The sequence below is a fragment of the Psammomys obesus genome, unplaced genomic scaffold, assembly GCF_907164565.1.
Source record: "Psammomys obesus unplaced genomic scaffold, mPsaObe1.curated_primary_1811, whole genome shotgun sequence".
Taxonomy (NCBI): Eukaryota; Metazoa; Chordata; class Mammalia; order Rodentia; family Muridae; genus Psammomys; species Psammomys obesus.
Genome location: NW_026588368.1, coordinates 5,967,157 through 5,984,080, shown reverse-complemented (window position 1 = coordinate 5,984,080; position 16,924 = coordinate 5,967,157).

Below are 16,924 nucleotides of genomic sequence, written 5' to 3'. Positions count from 1 at the left end.
GCTCAAAGGACTTTGTGGATGCTGGTTAATTACCCTACCCAACGAACAATTTGGGAAGGAGGGAAGGGGAGAGGTAATTATTCCCATTTTACAGGTTAGAAGACTGAGCTACGAAAGAGTGGTGCCTTGCTCAGAACCAGAGCAGAAAACAGCAGGCCAGCCTGCCACAAGTGCCCTTCCATCTCCTATGTGGACACAGGTTTCCTGTTGGATCCTCTTGAGGAAGGACAGCCCACTTACTGGCCAAAGAACTACAGCTCCCAGCAGACACTGAGAGGAGAGAGGGCCTTGCCCCTTGTGCCCATTTCAGATTCCCAAATATGGAGAAGGACTGGGCTTTGAACAAGGAGCAGCACTGTCACCCTTAAGAGAAGGGGGAGGATGAGGTAAGTTTGGAATATTTGACTCTGTCACCTCAATGTCTGTCCAGTGTTTGGAATGTAGCAGCCTGAAGTCAAGACGCTGTAAATCTTTTTTGGGAAGCTCTCTCTTAAGTGAAGCAGTCGGTTGAGCTGCACGTTCTTCTCAGGGTGGATGTGTGAGGAAAGGCCACTTGCAGAGCACCGTGTGAGCAGCGCAGAAAGCGGTGGTGGCAGGAGGAAGCCAGGGGAGGACGTGCTTGCTGCACAGGAGAACGCCAGAGGCTGGGGCTGCTGCCACCCAGGCTGCTGCAGAGGCCAGGGGAGGGCGGGTGTCACTCACTGACCGCCTGGGAGGCCTTGGAGCCCACCTGGTGGGAAGGGCATGGCAGCGCTGTTTCTACCACTCCCGTTTGCATTGTGTCATTCACCACTAATGAAAACACTCACCGAAGCTTCCAGGGGAGTGGCAACCAGAAGTCAGAGCTCTGCCTTCAGGAGGCTTAGCAGAGGTTGCGCCCAAGGATGGATGGAGCAGAGGAAAGGAGAAGACAATGTAAGGCCGTGTGGCGGGTGTGCCTTCCAGCCACTGTGTATCAGACCGAGCGCCCGCCATGAGCCAGGTTCTGTTCTAAGCCACTTGGGACACAGTAGTGTATATGTCGAAGGAAAAGGCTCCCGTCCTTCTAGATGTCTTCTGATAACCCTGATGTCTGAATAGAGGGAGCATCTAGCAGCACAGAGCCTTGGAGAAGGCCAACTGAGGAAAGGCTGATGCAGCTGAAAGAGAGTTTGGGATTGAATTGCACCTGGCTTCAGAATGATGGAATCTTTCCTCTAAGTGTTGCAGGAAGCTGTGGTGGTTTGACTAGGTTTGGCCTCCATAGGCTCATGTGTTTGAATGCTTGGCCCATGGGGAGTGGCCTTAGGAGGTGTGGCCTTGCTGGAGTGGGTGTGGCCTTGTTGGAGGAAATGTGTCACTGTGGGGGCGGGCTTTGAGGTCTCTATGCTCATGCTCCGTCCAGACCCCTTCTGATGGCATCAGATGAAGATATAGTAGAACTCTTGGTGCTCCTCCAGCACCCTTTCTGCCTGCACACAGCATGGACTAAGCCTCCGAAACTGTAAGCCAGCTCCAATTAAATGTTTTCCCTATAAGAGTTGCCTTGGTCATAGTGTCTCTTCACAGCAATGGAAACCCAAACAGAAGCCATAGTTGTTTCAGTGGGTTTAGTTTTGTGGTATCTAACCAAACCCAGGGCCTGCATGTGCTAGGCCTGCGTGTGCTGGGCAGGCACTCTACCACTGAGCTTCATCACCATCGTTTAATTCTTTTGAGTGTTTGAGACAGCCTCTCAATATGATTAAAGCCCAACCTACCAGGCCGTAGGAGAGGAATCAGGCCGATGGTGGAGGAGGAGATAGGTGAAAGGGAGATGGAAAGGTCTGAGGGTCAGATGATGACCCTGAACAAGAGGAAGACAGCTGTCTTGGGCCACCCATCTCCTGGCAGTGTGGGTAAGCTAACGTCCGTCCACAGTAAGGACCTCACCAAGGGCTTTCACTGGAACTGTCCTTCCTTTTATCTGAATTCTGGGAAACAATGGCTCTGCTTCAACAGGCCAAAGCCAACTACGTCCAAAGTAAACAACAATCTTCTCCACGCTTTCTCTTTCTCCCAGCCCTCAGCACCGAGAGAGGGGCACGCACTAGCAGGGACGGCAGAGTGCTGCATGTGCGGTGCATTTCCCCAGGAAAGGGCAGGGAGCAGGGATAGAGAGCTGGCGTTCACGTGTTCGTGACCAAACAGGATCCCATGGAAATTCTCAAGAACAGGAAGGAAGCCACAGGATAGTCATTCCCTTGGCCTATCATACTGAGGCTCCCTAGTCCCTCCAACAAGGTAGCCCCAGAGAGTCATGGTGTTTAAACGGTGAGTACCCAGATAACAGTAATGCCATGTCTCCTACTTCTTTCATAGTCACTACACTGGAATGTGCTCCCCTTTACTTCATGCACCGAACTCAGCTGGCAGATAGCCAAACCCTACCCCATCCTACAGTGACCATCTTCCTGACCTGATAAACACAGCAAGAATCCTTGGTGTTCCGAGAGCACAGTGTCTGAGCCTCACGGCAGCTGAGCACCTCTGCCCACCTGCCTTCTAGCCTCGGTGCCATACCCTGTAGCTCAGTCCTAGGCCCTGGCTCTAGGGAGTGACACATTGTCCTTAATTGAGGACAGCAGCCAGTGGTTACTCATGGGATGGCACAGCTGTGAGAGCCTTTCAAGGACACAGCCTCATGCCTGTTCTGGAAGCAGTTTGTGTCTTATTCCTGTACTGTCCTAGTTTTATTTCTTGCCACCGCCTCTCATCCTCCTTATACCCAAGGTCTGGTCTTAAAGCTCACTATGTTTTCCTCGTGGTCTACTCTGCTTCCGCCGAACCTTGGAGTGAATTATTTCTTCTTCTTGGAAGACTTCCCTGCTCACTGGAAATAGTCTAGGAACCTTGAACCTTCCTGTTATGCTCTGAATCTGAAGTGCCATTCAAAGGCTCAAGTGTCGGCAGACCTGCGGTGCTCCCAGGAAATGGTGGGATCTTCAGGAGTAGGCCTCTAGTTGGAGGAAGTTATGTCATTGGAGACTGTCTTGGTTAGGGTTACTGTTGCTGTGATGAAGCATCATGACCAGTGCAGCTTGGAGAGGGAAGGGTTTATTCAGCTTGGCTTATGCTTCTACGTCATAATTCATCATCAAAGGAAAACAGGACAGGAACTCAAACAGGGCAGGAACCTAGAGGCAGGAGCTGATGCAGAGGCCGTGGAGGGGTCCTGCTTACTGACGTGCTCTTTACAGCTTGCTGGCTTGCTCAGCCTGCTTTCTTATAGAACCCAGGACCTCCAGCCCCAGGGATGGCACTACCCAAAATGCCCTTCCTCCTCAACCAATCACTAATGAAGAAAATGACTTACAGCTGGATCTTATGGAGGCATTTTCTCCATTGAGGTACCCAGCATGTCATGTTGTCATAAAACTAGCCAGCCCAGAGATGTACCTTGAAGTGGTCGTCGGAACCTCAGGCCTTTCCTTCCCTCTTCGTTGTGAGCGGTTTTCTTCTACATGCATATACCATGCTGTTCTGCCTCACCACAGGCCTAAAGGCCAATAGGGCTAAGTAACCAAAGACTGTAAGAAACCATGAGCCCAAACAAATCTTTCCTCCGTGTGAGTGCTGTGGGGCACGTGTGTATTTAAGCAAACATAGAGGCTAGCTAGCATCTACACTGCATAATCATTTTCCATTTTCTTTTTTGAGACAGAGTCTCATCAGTAAAGGTGGAATTTGGCAGTTCAACAAGTCCTAGGGACCGGTCTGTCCCCACTCCCTCCATCTCAATACCCAGCTTTTGGTGGCGATGGGTTGTCTTGGTTTTTCACGTGGGTGCCAGGCATAGGAACTCAGGTTTCCATGTTTCCTTGGCAAGCACTTTACTGACGAAGCCACCTCCCTAACCCCTTTCTGTCTTCATTGTAAAGGGAAGGAATCGTTTTTCTCAGGAGTTGTCGCAGAAACGAGAATCTGACCGGCATTTGTCCAGGGTTCCTCTCAGTTATCACTTCTACTAGGGAGACTTCCTGAACTCTCTGCCCTCCTGGGTGGATTCAATGATCTCTGGTCTGTATTCCTTTTTTCTTTTCTGTTCTGGTTTTTGGTGGTGGTGGTGGTTTTGTTTTGCTTGTCCCATCTGTTTATTGTCATTGCTGTTGTTTTTCTACCTCCTCCACCTTTTGCAGGGCTAGTTTTGAGACCTGTCCTCAAAGCCCAGGCTGACCTGGAACACAATATCCCTCTGCTCCACTTACTGAGGGCCTGAGATTAAAGGCGTGTGTCCCCATACCCAGCCCCAATTGGTAAACTTAGAACACCCCCTAGCAAACTTAAATTGCAGTGAACAACAGTTCTTAAGGGAATTCCCACTAAACTATTCACTCCTTTGGAGTTCAGCTGTGCATGTCATTTCAGTATTTCTAACTTCTGACGCTTGGAGGGAGTATGTGAATATGGTTTTTTTAGTTTGGTTTTCTTGTTTGTTTTTGTTTTGAGACAGTGCTTCTTTATGTAGCCTTGGCTGTCCTGGACTAGACCAGGCTGGCCCCAAACTCACAGAGATCCTCCTGCCTCTGACTCCCCAAATGCTGGGATCACAGGTGTGCATCACCACACTCGGCAATTATTTTTGAAATTTTATTTTATGTGTATGGCTGTTTTGCCTGCCTGTGTCAGCATACTGCATGCATGCCTGGTAATTGAAGAGGCCGGAATAAGGAGTCTAATCCCCTGGAATAGGAGTTACAGATAGTTGTGAGCTGCCATGTGGGTGCTAGGAATTGAACCCAGGTCCCATGGAAGAGCAGCCAGTGCTCTTAACCTCTAAGCCCTCTCTCAAGACCTAGGTCTGTGAATGTTTATTGAATGGATGGGGAAGACGCCCTTGGCTTAAGGAGTAGCCAGGACTCTTGAAGTAAAGAAATAAAGTGGTGTGTGTTTTTTCCAGGCCTATCACTTGCCTGAAAGCACAGCGATTACCTAGAAACCTGGCTTCTCCACACAAGCTCTTCAGGCCCCTCTGCACCCCTCAACTCCTTCCGTCCCTCATCCACATCTTGTCCAGCCCGTGCTGCTCTAAGGGAACTTACCAAAGTAGCCCTTTGAAGCGAGAGCACACTGTGTTCTTGGATGCCGCTTCCTTTTACTCCTCTTCCTGAGGCAGGAGGACGTGGGTGGCCTGAACTCTCTCTAAACCTCAGATCGGCCTCCCTCAACCTCAGAGATGGAACAGAGGTGAAAACTTGACGCAGTTTAAAATGTAGGGCTGGTGGCAACGAATCAGGAGGAGAATCAGTACTTAGTTGTGAGACTTGAGGAGAGAAAAACGGGGCTGAAATTAAGTGGAACCTTTTTTATTCCGGCAGTGTTTAAGTAGATTTCTACAGCAGGGACTATCTGCTTGAAGCTAACATGAGATTCCCCCAAGAAGCACTTCCTGCCCTGGAATTCTATGCCTGGGGCCTTCCTGAGACCCAGCTTCCACTGGGCTTCCATTTGGATCTGCAGTAAATTAGCTTGTGCAGCAAGGGAGAAAGTGCCTCCCAAAGACAACCATTCACTAGGTCAGGATGCCCCGCGGCACCTCCTCAGCTCTTGGCAGCAAAGAACAATGGAATCCAGTGTGCCGAGTGACCTGGGTTAAGTGGGCCTTCTCTGCAGCCCTGGGACCTCTTAGCAGATGGGCAGTGTCTGAGGAGCAGAGACTCACAATGCCTTTGTGCCAGCAGCTTATTCCCAGGGTCCTAACACTGCCGACTTCTACTCACTGAACTAATCATTTTGTTTTGTTTGCTCTCCTTTTTTGAGTCAGGGTCTTGCTATGCTATTGCCCTAGCTGATCCTGACACACGCACACACGCACACACGCACACACGCACGCACGCACACCCTGGGCTGAGACAATCCTTCAGGCATGCCCAGCCTAATAATCTTCTTCTCAAAGTTTTTGTGGTGCTGGGGATGGATCCCAGGGCATCGGGTTGGCCAGTGGGGAGACAGTCTGGACCACCCTTTCTTCTTCTCTCCCAGAAGTAAAAGAAAGGATCAATTCTTGATGCCTGTCAGATGCATAGACAGGGCACGTACAGTGCCGACCCACATATGGGGCACCCCAAGGTGTCCTTTCTCCTAGCTAGGTCAGGTGCAAGCAAGGGCTGACGAGGTGAGGCAGAGGAAGCAGGGTTGGAGCGGGGGGGGGGGTTGCTGGGGGTCGTGGAGAAAGCCCTGGGTCTGGCCCTGTGCAACCAGGTTCTTTTTCCACTTCACACAAATGAAGCGTCTCACATTTTGACTCTCAGGTCCTTTATCAAGGAAAGGGCTGGTACCATGGCATTGGAACAGAGCTATGAGGTTGTCTTTGACCACTCTTCCCTCACTGGGTCATCAGGGTAAAATGTAGTCATTGCTCAGCTAGAACCTTGAATAATATAGAGCAACATATGCAGAAGAACTGCACAAAATCTTTAAGTTTTTTTATAGTTGAATCTCCAATCCAATTAGTATGTTTTATGGATATTCGTCATCCCCTTCCCTCCATTTTTTCTCTCTCTCCTTTCTCTACCTGGTGCTGGGGCTAGAACCCAGGACCTCCTCTGTATCAGGCAAGTGCTTTGCCAACCAGCTTTCTAGATATTCTCAAGGTGTAAAGTTTTTGCTACTGAAATGGCCCTGCTTGAGGTTCTCAGTGATTCTCATTGGTTAAATCACTCAGCCTCTTCAAAATTCCAGCAGGTTCCTACCGAGTCCCTCCCTTGCCTGTCTGCCACTGAGTTCTGAGTTTGTGCTCAGTCCCATTTTCTCTGAATAGGTCAAATTCTTCCTCATCCCTGGACCTTTGCAAACTCCAAGTCCTAGACTGAGAATGCCTGGTGTGGGCCCTCCTTCACCACTCTCAGGCCACTGCGCCGAAAGCAGAGAGTCAGCCATGTCCGGCTGCACAGAATAGAGACAGGGCCCTGATTCCTGACCTCCCCTACTGCTTAATTTTTCTTTGCTCTTCACATGCTGACTGACCTCACCCTGTGAGATGCCACAGAGATTAGCTAATTAATGATAGTGACTCTCTGGGGACATTGGGTTGTTAATATTTAACAGATACAGCTGAGAGAGCAGTGACCCAAGAAGGCAATGGCGAAAGTCTCAGAACATCCTGGATGGGAGGCCTGTCCTCCATCCTCAGTGCTTCCCAAAGCCCACACTCCACTCTTGGCAAGGCGCAGCCCAACATGCAGCCTGGAGGCTCAGCCTCACCCCATCATCCAATACACATACTGTCCCTTCTCCTGGGATTCTAGACCTCTGGGGATTCTGGGAGGCCACCATCACTGTTTGGATCTTATTCCCCATGCCCAGAGCAGAGAGTGGAGCCTGGGAATTCAAAGGAGATTAAAAAAAAAAAAAAAAAAAGAGTGCTGTGGTCACTGGCAGTGAATAAATAAAAGCAAAAGACCTGTACCAGCCTCTGTCCACTGGGAAAAGTCAGTATACCCTTGAATTATTCTGTTTATACTTAATACAAACTGATAGTCTGAACTTAAACTTAGTAGATCACACTGCAGCCACAGGCCATTCATGAAGACAAAGGCACGGCGCAGTTTTTGCTCCTCTGGATTCGGTTAAGGCTTTGGCACAACTCCACACCATGTCTCTTTTCCTGGATAACTTCACTGTCTAAACAGACCAATTATTTACAAACTAGGGATTACAACACATTAGCCTGTCAAGAAATTGATTAGAGGGTTGTAACAGCATTTTTTTTTTTAAAGAAACAGAATAGGAACATGTCGGAGCAATCCACTTCCTTTAGGAAGTGTGGTGTGGGTCTAAAATATTACATTATACAAAACATACTAATGAGATAACTTCAATAATACACAAACGTGTAATAGATCATAATGTAGACTACAGGTTTTTTTAACATTTTTAAAAATTTTTATTATTAGTTACATTTTTTATTTTTTTATTTTTTTAACTTTTTATTAATTACACTTTATTCATTTTGTATCTCCCCATAAGCCCCTCCCTCCTCCCCTTCCGATCCCACCCTCCCTCCCCTTTCTGCATGCATGCCACTCCCCGTGTCCACTGATAGGGGAGGTTCTCCTCTCCTTTCTGATCTTGGTCTATCAGTTCTCATCAAAAGTGGCTTCAGTGTCCTCTACTGTGGCCTGGTAAGGCTGCTCCCCCTCAGGGGGAAGTTAGACTACAGTTTTTTATTGCATGGCGTAATTAAAATTCAACGTGTATGTAATGACATTATTTGGCCTTACAAGGGAAGAAAATTCTGATACTTAGGGACATGGTAGTAAGCAAAATCAGTCAGCTACAAAAAGAAAATATTACTCCATACCATTTATATGAGGCTCCTAATAGCCATGTTCATCAAGAATGTCCTAGAATTCCCAGGGCTGGTGATGGTGTTGGTGTTGGGGGAGTTTCAGTTTTTCTGGGGAAAGGAGTTCTGTGGTGGATGGGGATGATGCTAAGGATGTGGGGAGTGAGGAGCAGAATCCTACTGTATTGCCCAAAGTCAACTAGAGCTCACTATGGAGTTTTAGGCTGGCCTTGAACTTGTGACCCTCTCACCTCTGTCTACCAACTACCAAGACCACACCCAGCCCCATGGTTTGGTTTTGTTTTGTTTTTACCCCAGCACCCAGCTTACATACATGCAAAGAAACCAAGTTCTTTGGGAAAACAGTAAGTTCTTTATCTGTAGAGCCATCTCTCCACCCCACCCACACACACTTAATATTCTTTTTTTTTTTCCTTTTAAGTTTTATTTATTTATTATTTTCATACAGTATTCTTCCTGCATTTGTGCCCACGGGCCAGAAGAGGACAGTGGATCTCTTTATAGATGGTTGCGAGCCACCATGTGGGTTGCTGGGACTTGAACTCAGGACCTCTGGAAGAGCAGCCAGTGTTCTTAACCTCTGAGCCATCTCTCCAGCCCACACTTAGTAATCTTAATACACTTAGTACAATGTACTTGGTTCATCTTTCAGAGATTAAGATGGTAAAGTGCTTTGTGCTTTTTTGTTGTTTTGTTGAGGCGGGAGTCTCGTTATGTATGTAGCCTTGACCAGCCTGGAACTGAGAGAAAGAGGTCAGTCTTCCTCGGCCAAGGCATGACCGTGTGACTTCCAGTGGTGGCTGTGCCTCCCCTCCTGCCTGTCCTCCTGACACATACCCCAAGCTTACTTGTACTTCTTGCAATACATTAAGGTTCTGGACCTGAGCACAGTAGTGCACACCTGTGACCTCCTTGGGAGGTCACATCATATTCACCATCATATTTACTGTCTTACTTGACAGACTTCATGGCCTGAAAAGTAATTTGGAAAGCCATTTTTGTTTGTTTGTTTTGTTGTTTTGTTTTGTTTTTTTTTCAAGACAGGGTTTCTCTGTGTAGCCTTGGCTGTCCTGGGCTTGCTTTGTAGACCAGGCTGGCCTCGAACTCACAGAGATCCACCTGCCTCTGCCTCCCTGAGTGCTGGGATTACAGGCGTGTGCCACCTCACCTATCTGAGAGCCATTACTATCACCGCAGCATCAAAGTGTGCTTTGCACAAGATCAGAAAGTTAGCAAATAGTAGAGGCAGAACCCATGTTCGTGCTCTTACATTCACTTTACCACTCTTGTAAGTTTAAAAAAAAAAATCTTACTCTTTGTATGAGCAGAGAACCACAGCAACACACTCTCTTACTCTCCATCTAACCCACTGAGTGGAAAGTATCAGAGTAACCAAAACACAACAGAAAACGGTAAGCACGCACTTTTCCTGGCTTCTAAGGTGCCTTCCCAGGGTCCTGGGTCACAGGTTCGTTGTAAACTTAACTAGCTTCATTGCGACAAAATTCTCGATATACCTTGATCCTCTACAGTTTCTAGAAAAAGGAAAAAATGAAAAACAAAACAAAACCAAAGCTAGATAACTTGAAGGACCCGGGCTAACACACCTCAATCAATACCTTCTTCCATTAACCCCACACCTCTGGAATTGCAGACTAAGCCCTACCTGCTTTGTATTTGCCTTTCAGTAGAGAGAAGGTGTTTGTTTGTTAGTTTCTAAAGCATGAATATCATGCTTTAGAAAAAAAAAGCAGCATTTATCGCCACCCGCATCTGCCCTCTCTCACACCTTAAGGCCGTCCAGCTTGCACTTTGAAAAAGACCTATTTAAGTATTCAGTCACTTTCTGTTGCCTATTCATAGATTATGTCCAGTTGTTTCCACTTTTTAAATAATTTATTCATTTGTATTTTTATATACATTGGCATTTGCCTGCGTGTTTGTCAGGGTGAGGGTGTTGGATCCGCTGTAACAAGAGTTACAGATGGTTGTGACTGCCAGGTGGGTGCTGGGAATTGAACCCAGGCCCTCTGAAAGAGTAATCGGTGCTCTTAACTACTGAGCCATCTTTTCAGCACCACCACTACCCACCCCCAAACACCAAAGTTGGATGAGAGCCAGCACCGGTAAGATTCTGGTTCAAAACCAAGAGTAGAGGAAGGTGACTTCCTTCATGGTCTCATTTCAATGCATCCCAGCACACAGGGGCATGTCCACAGAGCTGGTTCCCCTGGGTCATGAGCTGCTGCACGCAGGAAAGCACCCCGGGTGCTCTTCCTCCACCACATACCCTCCTACACTTGCTTCCGTCTTTCTCCAGAATGGCAAAGCATCGACAAAGGTCCTTTGGGAAAGTGAAGGCCGAAGCTCTGACTTCTGGGACACTGGACTAAGCCCACATAATTACAAGCCCTGCCTTTTCTAGAACTGTCCAGACCTCAAAACTCTGTTCTTGTTTGCCATAAAATCACCAGGGGATTTTGAGATTTCCGTTTCTAAATCACACCTCCAAGGAAGCCTCACGCTTCTCCAATGAATAATAAAAGATTTTTTTTGGCAGACACCATGTCCAAATCTTTTATTTTAAAGTGATGATCAGTGTACCCAAATTTCCCAACAAGCAGTGGCCTCTCTGCTTGCTTCAACTTACAATCCCAGCCAGTGCCTCATCTCTTACTCTCTTAAGATTTTATTAGGGCTTCTTAGTGGACAAATATCCCTTAAACTCTTTGAAGACATTTATTATAGCTTAGTGGGAATGTGTTTTAGCTTCTTCACTGAAAGGAAATGTATTTTAGCTTTTTCACTAAAAGCTCAGCAAGTGCGAAGTAGGCCACCTAGTGAGTTCCTTGACTGTCCTGTCATCACCATAAGGCCTTTTTAGCATCTTCCTGATCGTTTCCTCTTGGCACTCCTCTGTATAGATGTTTGTAAATGCTATGTCCATCAGTGCTTTGTGCATAGCCATGACGCTTTCCAGCCTCCCCAAAATTCGCCTCAATGCATGGCTGAGCAGCCATGACCCAGAGGAAAACACATTAGATTGAAGAGGCCAAAAGGCACCACAGCCAACTTCTTTCTGTGCAAGGAGTCTGTCTTTAGTGTCTCTTTCTAGTGACCATGATGCCTTTTTCTGCATCCTTAAGAAACATTCCTGGATGGCATGTTTGAGCCAACACAGTAGAAGGAAGTCAGGCCTAAGTCTAATGGCCCATGGGCCTGGGTGTGTGCTTTCCACCTAACGATGGTTGGTTACCAAAGATGCCCTAGCATCCGAAAGCATTTGATTGGTAGAAAGAAAGGAGAACTACCAAATTCCATCCCATGGAAAGGCAGAGGCAGGCACCACTAGGAAAAATCAGAGTTCTAGGCTAAAAGCCAAGGTGTCTTTTTCTTTTTTTCCTTTTTCCAAACTGTTTGACTTGATGAAGCCCTACCGATGAAAGCTAAGAGAAGCAAAACAGAAGAATTGGGAATCCAGCACGGCTAGGGGGTGGAAATACAAAGCCGCTCCCCACACTGACGGCCACAGATGTAGAAAAGGCAAACAGATGATGCCAGCCAGGGTCGTCCAAGGAAACAAGAAAGAGTTCTATAAATATAACCGAAAGAAAATATTTGTTTTAGCTGATGAGATCACCACTCATGGCTCATAACAGGGATCTTTTGTTGCTCCTTTAATTGAAGCTTGGAAAAGAGCAGAAATCAGCCTACTGGCCCCCAACGTTCCAGGGAGTTGGCCCAGGTAAATCAGATGCAGCTGAAGTCATTAGAGTTGATAGCATCAATCTGGACTCTGGCCTGTGTTTTTGTGGACATGTTGGCTCCCACTCTTCCCACCTACTCCTTGCTCCAACATCCACCTGGCTAGCATCTTACACTAGGAAATGGGGACAAAAACAGGAAGAGGCAGACGGCCATGGCCTGGACACAGGCCTAGGAGAGGGGAAAGGTCTCACATTCTCCACAGCTTCCTCTGAGTGTACGCACCACAGTACGAGTCAGTGAGAGGTACCCACAAATATTCAGCGCCTGTCATGTGCCAAGTTAGAGACCTAGATGTTGTCGGCAGGCAGATCCTTGCTCCAAGAACCTTGCATTCGAGAGGTCAGGGTGTGGGGCCCGGCTGCTGTTGGCGGCAGATGACACATAATGACTCCGTGAGGTAATCATGTACTCATAAACACTACACAGAGAATTAAGGAGCGATAAGCTACCGGGGCTCCTTTATCTCAGAAGTTAGGGCAGCTGTCATTAAACCCTGCACCTGAAAGATGAAGATGCAACCGAGAAGATGGGGAAAACAAGGGGCAAGGAGGGCAGAGAGAGGCGGCTGAGAACAGGAAGGGCAGGTTTCATAGGGCCTGTGGACCATTGGAAAGGCTCTGTTGGATGTTTTCAGGGGAAGAACATGATGATGTAAGATCTGCTTCAGAAACCTGGGAACCGGATGTGAGAGAGAGTGCCTGTAACCCTAGCATTTCGGAGGATGAGGCAGGAGAGCTGCAAGACCAGCCTGGGCTAGATACCGTGTTAGAAGAGGAGGAGGAGGGGAAAAAGAAAAGAAAGGTCCTCCCCTTCAGGCTGCTTTGTAGAGGGGTGTGAGAATAGAGAAGGGGCATGGATTGGTGCAAGGAGGAGAGTACAGAGGTGTCGATGTGATGAATGGAGTGGAGTTGCCAGCCCATCCGTCGGTGCACCATGAGAGTCAAACAGAGCTCTGTGGGATTTAAGAGAAGCGAGCGGAGCGGGAGGTTCCTGGTTTTCCTACCACCAGACTTTCCACGGTTTGACTTCCCACGATTTCAGTTACCTGTGGTTGGAAATTACTAAATGGAAGATTCCAGGGATAAATAATTCCTGAGTTTTGAATCGCTGGCCACTCTGAGTAGCATGATGAGATCTTATACAGGCCTTCTCCGCCCCCTCCCAGGACATGACTCATGCATCTGTCCCCGGCATCACTGCTGTATTGCCTGTATGTCCAGGATACCGGCATTCCTCACTTAACCATGGTTTGACTTGGGTGTTTTGTTTTGTTTTGTTTTGTTTTTAAACTTTACAAAAGTCACAAGGAACTCATATGCAACTGGCAGAGGCACTCTTCAAATGTTGGGTTGCAGTGTTTCCCAAGCCCCGATATTCTGTAGAATACCATGTTGTGATGCTTAGAATGAATGTGAGGCACACTACTTCAAGAAGACAAACCTTTGAAAGTAGATGGGCTTGGGAGCCAGGCTCGGTGGTGCAGGCCTGTAATCCCAGGAGGCAGAGGCAGGAGGATTACTGTGAGTTTGAGGCCAGCCTGGTCTACTAAGCAAGTCCAGGACAGCCAAGGCTACACAAAGAAACCCTGTCTTGAAAAACAACAACAAAAAAGAAAGAGAAAGAAAGAAAGTAGATGGGCTTGGGTTGAGAGGGATCAAGGACTTTAATTTGGATGGGCTGAGTCCGAGTTGCCTGCTGAAGACCAGGAGAGGACAGAGACCAGGATGTGGAGTCCAGTGAAGCCCAGCAAATCAGATGTGAGAGTCTGCATCCACACAGTACAGAAATCCGTCAGATTGGATGACAGTCCTGAGGGGAGTGTCTCTGGGAGGCGGGGCACTAGAGTGGAAAGAGAAAAATGGAGCTGGAAAACGTAGCAAAGATCTTCAAAGCCAAGCAGTGGTCATCCCGGTACTCGGGAGGCAGAGGCAGGTGGGTCTGTGTGAGTTTAAAGCCAGCCTGGTCTACAGAGTGAATTCCAGGACATCCAGGACTACACAGAGAAATCCTGTCTTGAAGAAATATCAAAGAAAAAGGAGGGGAGGAGCTGGAGAGATGGCTCAGTGGTTGGGAGCACTGGCTGCTCTTCCAGAGGACCCAGGTTCAGTTCCCAGCACCCACATGGCAACTTGCGACTGTGACTCCAATTCAAGAGGATCTGGCACCTTTGCACAGACAATATTCAGGTAAAACAAAATACATAGAAATAAATAAACCTTTTTAACAAAACACCAAAAAGAAAGAAAGAGAGAGAGAGAAAGTTCTTTCAGCCGGGCAGTGATGGTGCACACCTGTAATCCCAGCACTCTGGGAGGCAGAGGTAGGTGGATCTCTGTGAGTTAGAGGCCAGCCTGGTCTGCAGAGTGAGTCTAGGACAGCCAGAGCTACACAGAGAAACCCTGTCTCAAGAAAACCAAAAGAAAAAGAAAGAAAGAAAGAAAGAAAGAAAGAAAGAAAGAAAGAAAGAAAGAAAGAAAGAAAGAAAGAAAGAAAGAAAGCTCTTCCTTCAGCTAGGTTGTGAGGCCCGTGGAGGTAGTTAACAGAGATTAGAACAGTTCCTGATAGGCTAAGGATGGTATTCATAATAAACCTAGGGAGCTATTATTTCCTTTTCTCACACAGTATTGGGGATTGAAGCCAAGGCCTTGCCCAGGTCAGGGACTCACTGGGCAGCTGAGCTGAACCCCTCGCTCTCCTTTTTATTTCTTAGTTTGACACAGCATCTCATTAAGTTACCCGGGGTTGGCATTGGCCTTTCAATCCTCCTGCCTCCGCCTCCTGAGTAGCTGGGATTATAGGCCTGTGCCACACACTCCTTGTCTCTCTATCTCTGTCTCTAGATGTGCCGGAGTCAAACTCCGGGGGCTCACCCACTCAAGGTACAAATTTACCAGTCAGCTGTGCCCCCAGCCCCCGATTCTTCTTTAATTTTAAATGATGAGAACAAGAGAAAGATTTAAGATTTTCAGAGAGAAGAGGGAGATGTCAAAACCAAAATCTTGAGGAGGAAAGGGACGGGTCCCAGAGTCAAAGGAGAGGGTGACATTAGACAGACAAGAGCCACACGTGTGCTGCTAAAGGAGATGCCAGCTGAATGGGGGTGGGGGTGCAACGGGAAGAGGGAGTAGGTCTCACCTGGCCACAAAGTACAAAGCAAGGTCCTTTTCTCATGTGAAAGACAGGGGAGGAGGCTGGATATTTAACATGAACGTACAGAGCATGGTCCTGACTTCTCCAAAGACAAAAGAGAGATCACTGGAGACGGGGAAGTCTGGCACCTCAGATGCCTTCTCACAGGCCAGCTGTGCCGTGGGCTCCACTCATTTAATTTCAGTCCGGCAGGGGTTCAGTGAGTAACTTACCTGGGAAGGTAAGCCTGGATTCCATCATATGTCCTGTCTTGTTGAGGAGAGAATTTTTATAGTAAATTGAAGACTTTGAGGGCAGATAGAATCGTTCTGGGGGATGAAAGATTGTATGATCAAAAAGCGTACCGCCAAAGCAGAGGAAGTAGGGGCAGGTCATGGGCTGGGACACCTAAGGGTGACCTTCTGTGGAGAGGAGTGGGAGCCAGGATTGGCACTTAGATTGAAAAAGCAAGCTCAGGGAACCCATCCACCCCACCACCAGGAGCCACCATTATCTGTTGTACTCTAGCTTCTGGACCTTGTCTCCGTCATGCATTCTACACCAAGATTGCTTTCATGAGCCGCCTGGCTTTTCTGATGATAGTGCACCTGTCAGCCATAGAAGCAACAGCTGGAGCCCGCAGGAGGCTTCTGGGAGTACCATCAGTTCACAGACCACCTCCTCCTAACATTCTACGGCAAAGAGCTAGCTGAGAGATTCTGGAAGAAACACAACCAGGAAGAACGTGGTGATCCGGCCGCCTTGCTCTCCCCTCGTGACAAGCCCATTCTTATTCCTTGCAGAGCAGAACAGTCTGTTTCGGCTGATGATAGTTATCCCTCATCTCCAACTCTGAGGCTTCTTCCTCTGAGGCCTTGGGGACCCAGCCCAGCAGAAGACCTATATGGGGTAGGCTAAGGAGAGTGACTCCGAAGATGTGTTCTTCATGACGCACCAGAGAGAAGCAGCCAAGGCTTGATGTGAACTGGCAAAGTGAATTCTGAGCTTGGGCTGCTTCCCTAAAAGGCAACTCAAACCCTATCTTCGGCCTGACTTTCTCTGGAACTCTGGCCCCCTGCCATCACCCTGCACCAAGATTTCTTCAGACGGCATGGGGGTGGAGGGGTAGGGTTCCTCTCATCCACTCTCCTAGCTCGGCCCTTTGACTTCCTCTTGACTTGCTTGCCATCCACCTGGGGTAAGACAGAGTCACAAAACTCTTCTGATCAAACTCTGGAAAGGCAAAATGTCTCTTGTTATATCTGGTATAAAGTCTGTATCTTTGGGCTCCTGGTTAGTCTCTGGGATTCAGTCCCCTCCTCCATCCCCAAAGTTTCATTTCAACCCAGGACACCTTAGAACCTAAACTCCAGTGTGATGTGTTCTCAGGATGTCCCTGGTCATTCCAGGTCAAGCAGATCATTAGGCAGTGAGTAACTTGGGTTTGTGACTCTAACACAGTGTGTAGATCAAGCCTATAAGAAAGAGGGCTCAAAGGTACTGTGGGTCTCAAATCCCATGCCCTCTGAAAAGTTAAAGAAGAAGAAACAGGAAAAGGAGAGATGAGGGGAAGTGCTCCCATCACTGAGGCCTCTGGAGGCCTTCTTGGGTGCACGCTGGAGCAAGGACGGTGCCTCAGGCCTCCTGTGTACAACCACATCTTGCTACCTTTCTCTCCTCCAGTGCTGCCATCTGCCCCAG